At 43.5% G+C, this 15,581-nt stretch overlaps 1 protein-coding gene across 5 annotated transcripts in view; it reads right to left on the bottom strand.

Annotated features, from left to right (window-relative positions):
- Positions 1-1,497, bottom strand: part of GRIK2 (glutamate ionotropic receptor kainate type subunit 2) — a 627,117-nt gene extending 625,620 nt beyond the window's left edge. For all 5 annotated transcript variants that reach the window (XM_014841096.3, XM_070496405.1, XM_070496406.1 and 2 more), the window contains exon 1: positions 1,366-1,497. The gene's annotated coding sequence lies outside the window, so the exon portion shown is untranslated. The remainder of the gene's footprint in view (positions 1-1,365) is intronic.
- Positions 1,498-15,581: the final 14,084 nt, after the last annotated feature.

Here is a 15,581-nt window from a genome sequence, read left to right as displayed (position 1 = left end):
ATCCATGGCATTAGAGGTGCCGGAGAATAAAGTCAGAGCCGATATCAATTAAAACCACACTGTTGAACACTTGCACTTCACTCTTCCTAACTATGAATGCAATACTATGCAATCTCTTGTGATTCTGAATGCATATCGGCTGTTCTACCAACATTCTGCTGCATCGATGATTAATGACATTTAGAGTTTTAATTAATTTTTAGATGCCAAAGAGAAGTATATCTTAATTAAGAAGTTGAATTAAAATAGATTTCCACATCCTGGAACCCTTTTTTTTTTTTTTCATTTCAGCCTGTGCAATCTCCAATGGGTTTAAATAGAAGAAGACAAACAGGTAAGACTTCTAGGCATCACTTATTTCTCTATCACCTTCCTTCTGCATGTTTCATTTTGTTTGTTTAACTAAAAGTTCCTGAGGCCACTGGAAGCTGCTTTAGTGGTTACAGGAATGCTTTCTATAAAAAGTTATAAGGGAATGAACTTACACACATCAAGACTGAAATATTATTGCCTATCTTCCAGCAACTAAACTACAGACTAATTAAGATTCAAATGAATCAGTCATCTCTTGTGAAATGAAAATAATCATTAACCCATAAGGTAATTTCTGATGGCAATACTTACAGTGTGAAGCTGAAGAAATGACAGAAGATAATCTGTGTGTTACCAAAAGGATAGTAGAAGTAAATTGTCTAATATTCCCTATTCCCCCAATTGGAAATCAGTATGTAAGGAGCCTCAGCTAGGTCGTGTTTAGTAAAGAACTCCTTGAAGGTAAAAATATCAGGAGATGAGAGCCATTAAAAGTTCTTGTCGTTTATGATCAAGAACTGATTGGTGACACTACTCCCCTTACCCTAGTGGGACGTCCTCCTAGTTTTCAGACTCTCTCAATACTGGCCCCGGTTAAAATGAATGTCTGTACTTCCTCAACACAGAACTAAGGAGCAGGGTTAATGGAAGAAAGGGAGGTTGGAGGCAGGCTGGGGAGTTCGTCACAGCCGCAGGCAGACACACAGCTTCTTCCCATCTGTCTCTCTTCGCCTCGCGTGAGTCCCAGTAGCTGAGGCCACTTCCTGACACGTCCACTTATTAAATCATTTTAGGTGGAGAACGCGAGCGCCTGCAGCCAACCGAGCCACTTGCATCCTTGACGGGAATTGGCTGAGGCGAGCGGGACAAAGCCACTCGCAGCAAATGGTCCAGCAGGTGCCCCGAGCGCACCCGGCTCCGCCGCGCTGCTGTTCGCCTTCTTCCTCTCCAGGCGGAGAATGCCCCTCGCCCACCCCAGTCCCTCTGGTCCTCGTGGGAACAGACACCTCCGGAGGCAGCCGGGAGCGGAGCCGAGCCGGGGGGAGTCCTTACCTTTTGCTGAGGGTGAGGTGGGCGGGGAGGGGGAGGGGTGGTCCTCGGGGAGGAGCAGCCGGAGGAGGTCGGGCGGGAAGTCCCCGGCTCCCGGACAGAGCAGCGCAGCCGCAGGCGCCGAGCGCGAGTGACGGCGGCGGCGGAGACAGAGACCGCGGAGCAGCGGCGGCGGCCACGGCGGCGACGGACACGCCTCCTGGCGGGGGTTCCTCGCCTCTTGCTTTTAAAGGCGCCGCGCTCCTTTCCCCGCGGCCCCTGCACGCTGTGGGCCGCCGCGGCCACCAGGGCGCAGCGCTCAACCCCGGACCGCAGGAGCGAAAGCACGAGAATTCTGAGCGCCCTCAGACTTGGACGTTATGAATCTTCCAGCCGGGACTTCATCCCCTGTACACACCCCTGCCTGCTCTGGTATGGGGGGACCGGGAACCAGATGTCTGGTCGGGATGTGATGCAAATTGCCAAGGAATTTGCCTGGCTCTGGGTGGTTACAACACATATAAGGAGCCCCAGCACGTTTGGTTCTGGGTGGTGGCTTTTATACCTCTCCAAAACCATAGCAACGAAACTTCTCTGCTTCCAGGATTTGGGGAGCAGTTGGTAGTCTCCAAAGTGGCCCTCTTAGTCCACCTACTGGCGTTTCCCTTTGAGGTCTGCGGGAAAGATCTCGACCTGCGCCTCACCCCCACCTCCGCCCGCTGTGCACACCGCCAGTGCGCTTCCCTGCGCTGCCCAGACCCTCTTAGACGCCTGGAGTCACAGCGCCCCTCTCCCTGCCTTCCTTGCTAAAAACGGAAAGGGACCTCTCTCGAGTGTCGGCGTATCGGCGGGCAGTCTCTGCGCCTGTTTGGCGCCTTAATTGCAGAAGCCTCCTCTGCTCCCAGGTCCCTGAACTCTCAACCCAAACAAATCTCAGAAAGAAGTTGGGTTTGAGATCTGAGGGGCGCCGAACTGGAGGTCGCAGACCCAAAGATTGGAAAAAGGAGCCTGGGGAGCAGTCCCGGCCTGGCGGCCGCCCGTCTAAACTCTCTGGAGGCCTTTTTAACAGGCCCAAGGTGGGGCGAGGCACCTAAGTCCCTGTGTCTTCCCTCAGCTCGGCTTCCAGGGTGGGGCCGCTGGCGGCGAGCACACAAGGCTCTCCCTGCTTCTCAGTAGAAACGATTAGCTTCTGCAAACAATCCCCGATTTCCGCTCCTCTGGGTCGGGAAAGTCAACATCTATTCAATACCGTTGCTATTTTATCCTCGGCCTTACAGTATTAACTAGAACAGAGACTTGCAAGTTGCCCCCAGAGGAAGTTGGCGAGCAGCGATTTGCAAGGAGGTTTAAGTGAGGCTGAGCGGGAACGGCCGGGCACGCTGGGCCCGGAGACAGTTTTCAAACGGGCTGTATAAGGAAAGGGCCAGGTGAGAGCCTGTGGTTCTGCTGAGTCCTGGAGCAGCCCCGATCCCGGCTGGAACTCTAATCTCTAATTCCTCCGAAGGCCGGGAAGTAAAGAGACTTCGTGTCCCCTGGGAGCAATTGTCTTGGCTGGAGAGATCGTTTGTCATTCTGTTGCTTTCTTTACTGCAGCCCTCGTAGGGTTAAGTCCTTGCCAGAGCCTGGCGCAGCATTGCCACCCTCCACATCCTGGGGCTAGGGACTGATTCACCCCTGACCTGAAACATTCAAAACTCAGTCCTGCCAAATTCTACCCGGCTCTCAAGTAAAACCACAGGCCTCTGCTCTCTCGGTCACCACTCCCTGCTCTGCGTGCCTCGAACACACCTAGCGCGCACCCTCCCAGGAGTGGGAGACTTCTGACTTAGAGAGGTTAAGAAGAGATGAGTTAGTGGCAATGGAGAGTCCGTTAGTCATTTAAAGGTCCCGGGGGTGGCTGAGAGGCTCCCGTAATTAAGTCAACAGCGGCCTTGTTGTACGGAGTAAATAAATAGTCAATGACTCCATTGTGCCTCGTGGAGCGGGCAGCACAGACGCGTGACCGGCTCTGGGCGCCTGGGCTCCAGCTGCTGTGACCTGCAGCCTAATGCGCCCTCGAGGCACGGCCGAGTTTGGGCCAGGCCTGGAGAAAATGCCCCATTCAGTCTCATTCCTTCACAGGAGTCATGAAGACAACTTATAGGCCAAAGACGCTCTCCTTGTCATCATACACCCGGCCTCCCCACTTCCAGGGAGGGAGGAGCAAAATGCTGGACACAGAGTAAATTCTAGTGCAGATCTCTGGGTGAAGGCATCCAGCCTTGTTTTGTTGTGACTCTGAGAGTGTAGAACAGGGAGTGTCTCTCCTTTGCCTTTAGGTGTTCAGCATAGGGCTTGGCATGCAGTAGATGTGGCTGAAGGAATGAGGGGATCACAGATCAACCTTCCACTTTCCATGCTCTTGTCTCCAGGGCCACATTGTATCTAGGGAAGGAGAGGCTCAAACAACTTCCTCTAAGTGCTGTGTGTTCTTAGCACGCAGTCATGAATTTCTCTCCCGGAACAAACAGGACACACTCATAAAGAGAGAAATAACAGGCACTAGCAAGGACATAGGGCGAGGGGGAGAGAACTGGAAGAAGAGTGGAACAAATCAGAATTATGCATGTTGTGACAAATTCATTTCCTCAATAACAAAATGTTATCTGGATTCTAATGAGAAAAGCAGACTAACAAGGGAGGGTTAGACTATACCCACTCATTTAACCCTTCAAAATAAAATTCTCCAACACTGCAAAGAGATCTTTTCCATAATTTATTTCAGGCTCTATGAGGTAAAACTGTAAGGAATCAGATCCCAAGTCTCTTTCAGGACAGCAGTGAAGCGTATTCACCTCCATTCTCAGTCATCCTTAAGACTTAATCTTCTGTCTTTGAGAACGTTGAGTGTCCCTCAGCTACAATCTTATGCAGGAACCACCTCTCTATGGTCCCTTTCTTACCTTTCAAAGTGCCCTTAGGACATTAACAGATCTGGGATTCTGACTTCTGAGGACCCAGCAGGACCAATCTAAATTCCCAAGCTTGCTGCCATGCTTTGTTTGTTTCTTTGTTTTGGTCTGGTTTGTTTGAGTTGAGTGTGGAATTGGAAGATATTATTTTGGATCATCTAGTCCAATGCCTTCATTTTACAAGTGATAGAAACCAAAGTGAGAGAGGAGTGACTTGCTCAGGATGTGGCAGAACTGGGGCTGCCTTCTAACTGTGCAGAATGGCATCGGGCTGTCTCCTGTCATCCTCTGTCAAAACTTAGAATCATATGAAGTTAGGGCTAAAAGAAACTTCAAGGACTTCTACTCCATTTCAGCATCACAGACCTTTCTCTCGTCTAGAAAAAAAATGTACAGCCTTGAAATTTTGCATACAACAGTAGGAGACACACATATGCCCTGAAGCCCCTTGTGGGCTAATGAGGAGTCCCTAGGCTCCAGGCCAAGGACCACCAATCTAGTCCAACAACATTTTACAGATGACAAAATCTAGACCCCCTCCCCCCAAAATTTATGCAGAGTCACAGAATGGTTAAGGACAGTTCCAGGATTGGAGACCAGATATCCTGATTCCCACCTGTCCCCATTCCCTCAAGTCTTTTTTGCTGTAATTGGACATAAATTACACTGAGGTGTTAATAACTCATAATGACTTAATGGATATTTCTCTCAGAATAATTAATATCCACCCTTGAAGGATGGGATCTATTATTCATTTCTGCAACTTTTCAATATATTTATTGAGTACATGCTATCTGTCAGGCACTGCTCTAGTGCTAGCAAAACAGCGGCAAACAAACCAAACAAAACCCCTGCTCTCACTGAGCTTCCAGTTAAGAGGCAGGAAGATGGACAATAAACAAACATATGAGATGTCAAGTAGCGAGGAGTGTAACAGAGAAAAATAAAGCAGAGTGAGCAGAATAGGGCATGTTGGGAGGACAAGGGTGGAAAAAGGTGTGATTTTTACATAGGGTGGTCAGGGAAGTTCTCCTTGATTACTTGACATTTGAGTAGAAATCTGAAGGAAGTGAGGTAGAGATCCATGTGCATATTTGGAGGAAGAATGTTTCAGGCAGAGGAAGCAGCAATTGTTAAGATCCTGTGGTTGAAACAAGTGTAAAGCCCATAAGGAAGAGCAAAGAAGACAATTCCCAGAGAAGAGAGAGGAGATGGGTAGCAAATCCAGTCAGAGGAGCAAGAAGTTCATGTCCTAGAGTTCTGGATTTTTCTCTGAAGGCAAAACAGAAGCCAGGGAGGAGTTTTGACCAGAGGAAAGAACACAGATGTAAAAGGACAACTCTGACTGCTTCATTAAGATAGACTAGGCTTAATAAAGGCCAGAGTGGAAGCAAGACAACCAGTTAGGAGTTTGCTGTAGTGATCTGGATAAGAGCAGACTGTGGGCAGCACCAGGAGAGTAGCACGGAGATGGTAAAGGTGGTGAGACTCTAGAGATATATATATATTTTCTGTGTGTGTGTGAGGAAGATTTGCCCTGAGCTAACATCTTGTGCCACTCTCCTCTACTTTGTATGTGAGATGCCTCCACAGCATGACTATTGAGTGGAGTGTGTCTGCACCCAGGATCCAAACCTGCGAACCCAGGCCCCTGAAGCAGAACACACAGAACTTTAACCACTTGGCTACATGGACTGGCCTTAATTCTAGATATATTTTTAAGTAAAGCTGAGAGAATTTGATGATGGATCAAATGAGAAATCACTCCAAGGGTTTGGGCCCGAGTAACTAGGGAATAGAGTTGTTATTTACTGAGATGAGCAAGACTATAAGAGGAGCAGGTTTGGAGGATATTGGATAAACAATGAGTGAAGATTTGGACATATTAGGCTTCCAACATGCATTAGACATCTGTATAGAGATAGTGCATAGGCAGTTGTATGCAATAGGTCTGGAGTTCAGAGGAGAGGTATACATTGGAAGTCATCAGCTCATAGAGTTATGAAACAAATGAGCTCATCTAGGGGATGAATGTAGACAGAGAAGTGAGGAGTTCTCATGATTGATGCCTGAGACGTTCCGAAGTATAGACATTGAGGAGAAGAGAAAGATATAGCAAAGGAGATAGTGAAGTAGCAGCCACTAAGGTAGAAGGAGAACCAAGAGTTCCCCAGAAACCTAGTGAACAAAGTATTTCCCAAAATGAGTGATTGTTCAGCTGTGCTAAAAGCTGCTGATAGGTCAAATGAGTGAGTACTAAGAATTGACCCTTTGATTAAATGATATGGAAGCCACTGGTGACCTTGAGGAGAGCAGGTTTGGAGAAGTGGTAAGAATTAAAGGATGCTGAAATGTAAGTTCAAGAGAGAATAGGAGGAGAGGAATTGAAGATGGAGAATAAAACCGTTTTTTTCCAAGGAATTTTGCTTTCAAGTGGAGAGGAGAACAGGGCAGTATCTGGAGGATAAGGTGAAGTCAAGGGATTTTATTTTTAGACATGAGATAATACAGCATGTTAGTATTCTGATGGGAGTGTCCGTGGGATACACTAATGTTGAAGAAGACGTGAATGGATGTCCTTAACTAATCAAGAGAGGATGGGACCTAGTATACAAGCAGAGGAGTTAGCCTTGAATAGAAGGGTCCATTAATTCAAGTAATAGGAGGAAGGCGGAATATATAATACAGGTGTAAATTGGTTCGTAAGTGTAGTATTGAGAGTCTACTTTCCCTATGTGAGCAACAAAGCCCATGCTGAGCTGCCTTGCTCCATAGACGCCTTCCTTACCATTCTCTGGTTCCCACCATCCTAATTCCCATGCAAATGCCCTCTTTTTTGGTCCCACCTAATAGCTTGCATATTGAATTTTTCTGGAAGGGAAAAAAAAAAGGGAGGGGAGGAATAAGAACTGGAAGAGGATATAAAGTCCTCTTGTTGTTCTTTGCATTTTCTTCATGAAATAAGACTGAAAAACATAAGCTGAAGGTCTTGAGGAAGAATGTATTGTAGGTTTGAGGAGAATAGAGAAAGTGCACAGTGTTGGGTTTTTTTGTTGAGGAATATTAGCCCTGAGCTAATTTCTATTGCCAATCCTCCTCTTTTTGCTGAGGAAGACTGGCCCTGAGCTAACAACTGTGCCCATCTTCCCCTACTTTATATGTGGGAGGCCTGCCACAGCATGGCTTGATAAGCAGTGCTCAGGCCCACACTCAGGATTTGAACGGGCAAATCCCGGGCCGCTGAAGCAGAACGTGCAAACTTAACCTCTGTGCTACTGGGCTGGCCTACAAAGCTTTTATTCAGGAGAGTTTAACAGTGAAAGGATGATGAAATGTAGTTGGCTACTTGGCCAGCACTCAGGGCCGCCTGAAGTTAATGGTCAAGCATTTCACCAGTGAGCATGGTTGTGTGCCTTTCTTTAGCCATGTTTAGTGTATAAGTGCAGACTTGAAGTGAAGAGCTGCGTTTAAGCAGGGTTGAGGTTTTGCCAGGCAAGTATGATGAAGAGATAGGGGGACAATACAGTTAAATGTGAATGCAAGGTCGTGCTTTTATTGATGGACCCTGGAATCCTAACGGGTTAAAGAGCGAAGTGAGGACACAAAGAAGCAAGGAGGGATGTGAAACATGGAGAGACTCAGCGGGATCACTCTTTGGTAGAAATTTTGATACAGTTGGGGTCGTGAAGGTAGCGAGTGAGTTTGAAAGGTAGGAGGTGATGATTTGAGAGTTAGTGATACTTGAGCTTAAGATTATAGAGACAATGTAGTTTATAATAATGATAAAGTCTAGGACCTCATTGTTAAAGATAGCCACTAGCCACATGTGGCTATTTAAATTTAAATTTAATTAATTAAAATTAAAATTAAAATCCAGTGCTTCAGTCACACTAGCCACTTTTCTAACAGTTAGTAGCCACGTGTGGCTGGCTGCCACAGTATCAGGCAGTGCAGATATAGAACATTTGCAATGTCATAGGAAGTTCTATGGGACAGTACTACAGGGAATGTGTCTGGAGTGGGTGACCAAGGTAGGTAAAGAACAAGATGGTTGGAAGACTGAAAGTCAAGGGAGAGAGGTCAGGAAATTGGATTCATCACCGATGTGGATATTGAAATCATCAATAATGATTATAGGCATAGTTCTGGTAAGAGTGACAGTGAGGAGCCAATATCTTCAAGGAATGGGCTAAGAATGACACAGGGACAGAAAAAATGGTTAACAAATAACCTGTCTGATGGCATAAACTTTAAAGTTCCAAGGCTTTTGGAAGGAAGGGTGGACAGTGATATCTGGAAGCAGCAGGAACATCTACGTGAGGCCCAATGGCAGCAGTGGCGAGGAAGAGAAACAGCCATCACATGAGAGGTCTGCAGTTCTCTGAAGGAAAAATTCAGAGAAGAGGCTGGTGGCAGACTGAGAGTTTCAAGGAGGGCAGTGGAAAGATTTTAGATTTGGGGGTGTACATAGCAATCTGGAGGTAAGAAGTGATGCAGGATAAGCTGGAAGCTCCAGGCTTCTTGTAAGGACTGATCTGAACAGCGATAAAAGGCAAATTGGGGTAAGCCTAAAGGTCTCCAAGGCATACTGTGGTGCTGAGGTTGTGTTATTTTTGGGGTGGGTAGGTGGGATTGTTCTGGAATCTTCTTTTGATTTTTGCCTATGAATGAGTGGGTCAGGGAAGGTCGTTGTTGCTAGACATCATAATCCTTGAGGCTTTTGCCTATTTTTCCTAGAGGAGATGTCCTTTCATCCTCTGGGGAGAGTAGGGTGGTGGGGAGCGATCTGAGCACCTCCTCCAATGTACTTTCCTCATGTCACCAGTCACCAAGTGCACACAATTTATCCTCTTTATCTTGGATAACACCATATCCAGACCCAACAAGTCTATGGGAACTCCAGATCACCTGAAATGACTTAATCATTTGCTTCGCCAGTCAGGCCATTGGTTCATAGGTATACCTTCTTCCACCTAGCATCTTCCATACTTATTGCATCCCAACTTTCTCAGCGTCAAAATTTGCTCGCTTAGTCACTTCACTTTTGCCTGGATCCCTGAAATTGTACCAAGACCTAAGTACTCCTCAAGTACTCTACTTTGATGACGTATAAATCTTTAAATCTTCCAAAGATTCTCACTCACCCTTCCTGCCAGTATAAATTTTCGATTCCTGAGGTTACTTTGTACTGTCTCCCCTCATCCACCTCACCACTGCTGCTCCTTCTCTCACCAATCTCTAGACCTCCAAGTCCTACTTCAACCCATAGCTAATTTATTTATTCCTTTAGCAAGTACGTATTGAGTGCCTACTGTGTTTCAGGGAAATGAAGACAAAAAAATGAGGAAAAAATGTAAATAATACACTTTGTAAGATGTCTCTAAAGATACATGGTAACTTCTGTTAGCAAGCGTTTGCTATTCCTGCTCCTATTGTAGAAAGCACTGATATAAAAACAGGAATGTATGGGCAGTATCTACACAAGAGGCATCTGTTAAGAGAGGCATTGTACCAGAAAATATTTCATACTGGACTCCCAATCCCATGCCCAACGAAGGAGGAAGTAAGCCATGCAAAGGCAATGAAGATCATTAGGAATATGGAAAAGTGGAGAGGAATTCCCACTCTAGGGGAGAGAAGAAGGGATACAGGGACAGAAGCACTTGTTTCCCCAAAGCATGGGACCTAATTTGCCACAACATGAGGGAATTTCCAAATACAAATCCTCAGGACTGTACCCCACCACCTTGGATCTCTACTCCTTATTGGAAACTTAATGCAGGGTTTGAGGGGAAGAAAACTATTATTTCGATAAGTCCTACTCTATCGTGGGAACACTTTCACATAAAATATCACATTTAATTCTTTGAACAGTCTTATCACATGCATAATTCCTCTTTTAAGGATGATAAAATTGAAACAGAGAGAGGCCATGTAATTTGCCTATGGACACCCAGCTAGCAAAGGCAAAACTAGGATCAAATCTTTGTAGTTTATTGTTTTTGCAGGTAGATCAGAGGAGGCAGGTAGAATAAAGTAGTACCTGCCCCAGCTGTCTCTTATCCCATAGGGTTTCAGATGTTGTTTCTAAGTGCTGAGAGCTAAAGACCTGCAGAGCAGGCTGGGAATACTGAGGGCCCGAGAATGTGGAGCAACTAGGGTTGAGCGCATTCGCTCCCTCAGCAAACCCCTGAGAAAAGGCTTTGTCTGGAGCCAGAAATCAGAAGCAGCAGCCTCTCAGATGGGAAGTCAGCTTGAAAGCAAGCAGAAAGCTCTTCCTCTCAGCCTTTATCAGAGTCCACGGAAACCCCCAGAACTTGACCTGATCCCTTAAGAGTGTTCTCAACGGAACCTAAAGGGTATCCTTTGCCAAGAACTCAGTTCTTGCAATAAGTGAGAACAAAAGACAAAATCACCTGTAATAATAACTCTTCATCCATAATGATAGTATCTTTCTAGTTATTCCTTCCGTTGGGAAAATCTATACCTGCCAGCTATATACTAACTTTCTGAATATATAAATGTCCAGTGCCTCCCAAAACGAGAACTTGAGATGATTTCTAAGACCACTGTGTTCTTGGATTGTTCCAATGGTGGGGTAGAGTTCACTTCTATGTATCACAGGATTCAAGGAAACTTTGTAAACTATTCAGAATATCGAATAGGGCTCTAAGTTTATTTTTCATTCAGCACTGAACATTCCGATTGATTCAGTTCATCATAAAAGAAGTGGTTTGATGTGAAATTAAGACTGTTTCCTTAATGGGCCTTGCCTGGAGGTCATCTGTGCTGTGGAAAGCTGTTACAGCAGACCTTCAGGAACTAACCAGGGTGCCAATAGATTGTCTGCCTCTGCTTTGATGTAGAGATTCTAATTAGCAAAGTTTTCGAATCTCTTATTGCAGGTGAAACCAGCTTAAGCGCTAACATTCATTAAGGATATGGACACTGCTGACCACCTTCCTTTCACATTCCTTCCTACAAAGGATCACACGAGCTGCCTGTTTGGACATGCGCTGTTGGGGGGCACACAACAGAGGGACTCGAATTTGGTTATGGTTTATAATCCTGCAAATTAATGGATGAGGCAATAAGTTTAAAATGAAAAGGAAATGAACAGAGAGGAGGCTAGAATCAAAATGTAGGCCCATATTGGACATACTAATGGAAAGTGCGAGACTCAGAAAATAAACTTTTATTTTGCAATCTGTTGTCCCAACAAACTTTAATATATAACTGTTTCAATCTGCTTCCAGATCAGTGTTCTTTTGTAAACATATGTTACATTTGAGTACAAAGAGATGAACAATAGCAACGCATCACTTAACTGCATCAATATTTTATGTAGTTGATCATGTACAAATCAGAAGCAGATTTAGCCTTCTCTGTGGACTGTAGGGACTAAGGGTCTGTTGACGACATTTCCACTTCACAAACAGAGCTATCCAACCAAGACTTGTTTACCAACTGGAAATGTGGTCAAACACACTGTCCCTGATTTTTCGTTTGCTCTTTGAGGCTGAAAACTTGATAATTTTACAGTTATTTCTACAAAGCTAGTTATTTCTATAAAAACGTATATAATTAGGAAAATAGAAGAAAAGAATCTGTGATATGGAAATGAATGATATCTGATAATTAGAAATTGCTATTTTTGTGAATAACAGAAGAAATGTAGTAATTTCTATATTATTTTCCAATATTTATTCATTTTAAAGCAAGACATTGGTTTTGTATTTATATGCACTTCATTATATTTATAACACTACAATAAGGGAGTTAGAAATGAAGATCCAATTGTCAGATGCCAGAACTATGGAAATTCGTCTTCGTTATAAGGGGATGAGTCTAGGATTGCAAATCTGTTTCATTTATTTCTCCTCATTCTCTACTTGTAACAGCCACTACAGAGAGTCAAGGGGTATATTCTCCTCACTTGATAAATGAGGAGCAAAAGGTTGAGAACAATTTTATGACATAGCAAAAACAACACTGGACTAAGAGTTCCACCAGCTGAACTTCTATTCAAATATAATGTCTTTGGTAATTCAGTTAGCACATGTACGCTTCTGGTTTTTAATTTGTAAAATCTGGAGGAGGAATTTATTTTGAAATTTATGAACTCCTTGCAATTAAAAAAAGATAATAGTTTCTTGACAGAACCAGGATCCTATTATAGTCATTGGCAGAACAGGGGTAGTACTCACGCCTCTGGATTTTGACTATTATCCAGATGATGAAACGTATCTGAAAGCAAAAGCTGAGCTGCAGAAGATGTAAAGTTCTCGCTTTAATCTTTCATTCAAACTCATCAGAAATATGCAAAACTTACAGTCTAGCTTGAAAATACATCTTCCTACAAAAAGAGATAAATTTTATGCACCTAGCAAAAACCACTAAAAATACTAATTTGGTCATTTTATACCTAAAGTTTATGTATACAGGAAGCAATACCATAAAAATTTTTATAAACATCACCCTGATTAAACTCAGTATTTGGACCCAAGCAACTAAACATTTCTAGAGAAAATTACACAACTGTATATACTGGGTTGAATAGTGTCCCCCCAAAATTCATGTCTACCTAGAACCTGTGAAGATGACCTTTTTTGGAAGGAGAGTCTTTGTAGGTGCAGTCAAGTTAAGATGAGGTCATATTGGATTAGGGTGGGCCCTAAATCCGATATGACTGATGTCTTAAAAGAAGAGGGAAATTTGACACAGACACACACAGAGGGAGGAAGGCTATGTGAAGATGAGGCAGAGGTCGGAGTGACACATCTACACACCGAGGAACATCAAGAATTGCAGCAATCACCATAAGCTAGGAGAGGCGTGGGACAATTTCTCCCTCGGAGCCTGAGGAAGGAACCAACCTTGCCGACACCTTCACTTTAGACTTCTGGCCTCCAGAACTGTGAGGGAGTAAATTTCTGTTGTAAGCCACCCGCGTTGTGGTACTTTGTTATGGCAGACCTAGAAAACTAAAACATGGACAGTCTGACCAAACAATATTAATAACATTAATAGCAATATATTTCAATTTAACTCTTAACACTGACCTGCAAATTTGCTCTCCTACTCTACTTCACATCTCCTTTCTTCTCCTCCAAACCTTCATCTCAGCTTATGACATGCTTCTTTCCTACTCAGGACAAAAGAAACCATCAGATAGGAACCTTTTCATTGCTCATCAGCAATTGCACTCCCCTGTTGCACCTGTTCCCATACCAAGACACATCCTTGATCTTCCAAAAGATGGCATGGTCCCACTTTTTCTTTCAAAGGTCATCTTATTACTTGTGCCCTGGATTTTGTACTCTCTGACATCCTTAAGTGTTCTGATCCTGTCATTAAGCACCTTCTTCTTCCAGGGAAAAAAAAGAATGACTTTCTACTCCACATGTCTCTTCAGCTACAGTCTCATTTCTTTGCTTATCTTCAAAGCAAAACTTCTTGAGTCGTCTGACCTACTTTCTGTTTCCCTACATCATCTTCTTGATACACTCCACTTCAGCATCTTGGGCATGGATCCCATCCATTCCACTGGAATCGCTCTTGCCAAAATCACCAGTCTGCTCCCTGTTGCTCAACCCTGTGCTCCTGTTTCCCGCTTTAGCTTCTTGATTTCTCAAGAACATTTCACACTTGTAGACCAACATCGTTTTCTTCACTTTTATTATGATCATTAAAAATGCTTTTGTTATTTTTTTTATTATTTTAATATTTGTTGTACCATGTTTTTCTGCTTTTTCTTTTCAGTCTCTTTTACGGGATCTTCCTTATCTTGTTGATGTCTAAACATTACCCAGTTTTAGATCTTATACTTCCAAATGAATTGACCCAGTGCCATGGCCTTCAAACACCATTTATATACTAAAGACCTAAAATATTTTATCTTTAATCCTTACTTCTCTCATAAGCTCTAGACTCTTATACCCAATTCTAGGTGAATGTCTAATAGGATCTTGTCCCAAACAGAACTCCAGATCTACCTGAAACCTTTTACTTTCTACCCTGTATCATAAATAGCAGCAATATCTACTCCATCGTTCAAGTTAAAACGCTGAGTCACTCATGATTCTCCTCTTTCAACTCTCCCCACAATCCCCACAGTGAATTTATCACCGTCCTATTAGCTCTCCCTCCAAAATATATCTTAAATCTGCCCATCTCTTCATGTTCATTGCTGTGACCTTGCCCCAAGACACCATTGTCTCTCATCTAGCCCACTGCCATAGTATTAAATTATATCCTTGTTTTCTGCTCACATCCCCTGCAATGCATTCTCCACACAGCACCACAGTTATCTTACATGGCATCCCCCTACTTGAAACTCACTAATACCTGCTTCATTCAATGAATTTTTATAATATTCAGTTCCTTACCATGCTCCTACAAAGCCTATTCATCTCTCAACTTAATTTCCTACCAAGTTCACCCTCTGTCACTATGGCCCAATTATACTGTTTTGTTTTTTTCTTTTCCCTGAACACATATGCTCTTTTAGTTCTCATGGCCTTTGCACTCATTTGCTCACTAGGCAACACTTCTGGTTCTTTTTGCCTGGAATTCTCTTGCCCTAGGACTTCCTGTGGTTGAATTATTCTCATCTTTCAGGTCTTAGTTCAGTAGTTACCTTCTCCGAGATGCTTCCCTAGCCATCCAACATCGCTGCTACACTCCATCATGGTATCTTGTTTTCTTTTCTTCTTAGCACTTACCACTATTTGCACTTAGTACTATTTTCTTCTTGGCACTTATCACTATCTGCTTCATTACAAGTCCCTTAAGAGTGAGAACTATGATTTCTTTCTTTATCACTCTACCCCCACGCCAGGCACACAATAAGGTATACAGCAAATAGTTATTAGGAAGTCTTATTATCCCACAAGTACTACGCAAAATGTAACTAATTTTTCACAGAGATATTGTAGTTACTAACATGTAAAACACTACATTATATGATATTTATCTCACATTTTTATATCACATAAATGACATGAATTATGTCATTCATAATTACTAGTTAAAATATTACAAACATTATTTCTCCAAACTTAAAACTTCAAATCCGTTGTTGGTTTTTTTCAGAGATAGAGTTTGATAATTAGAGTCAAGGAAGAAAATGATCAGTGCAGATGCAGTTTTCAGAGGTAGGCCTCTGTTTTGCTGGTCATTGGACAATAATTCCAAAAGGGAGCAATTCCATCTGATTGTGATCCAAAGGCCAGGGCTTTTAGTGCATATCCAGCAGTGCACCAGCCCCTTTATTGTCACCAAGACAAC

This window comes from Equus asinus, chromosome 24 (assembly GCF_041296235.1).
Source record: "Equus asinus isolate D_3611 breed Donkey chromosome 24, EquAss-T2T_v2, whole genome shotgun sequence".
Lineage (NCBI taxonomy): Eukaryota > Metazoa > Chordata > Mammalia > Perissodactyla > Equidae > Equus > Equus asinus.
Note: the sequence above shows the minus strand (reverse complement) of the source record. Positions and strands in the feature narration are given on the sequence as shown.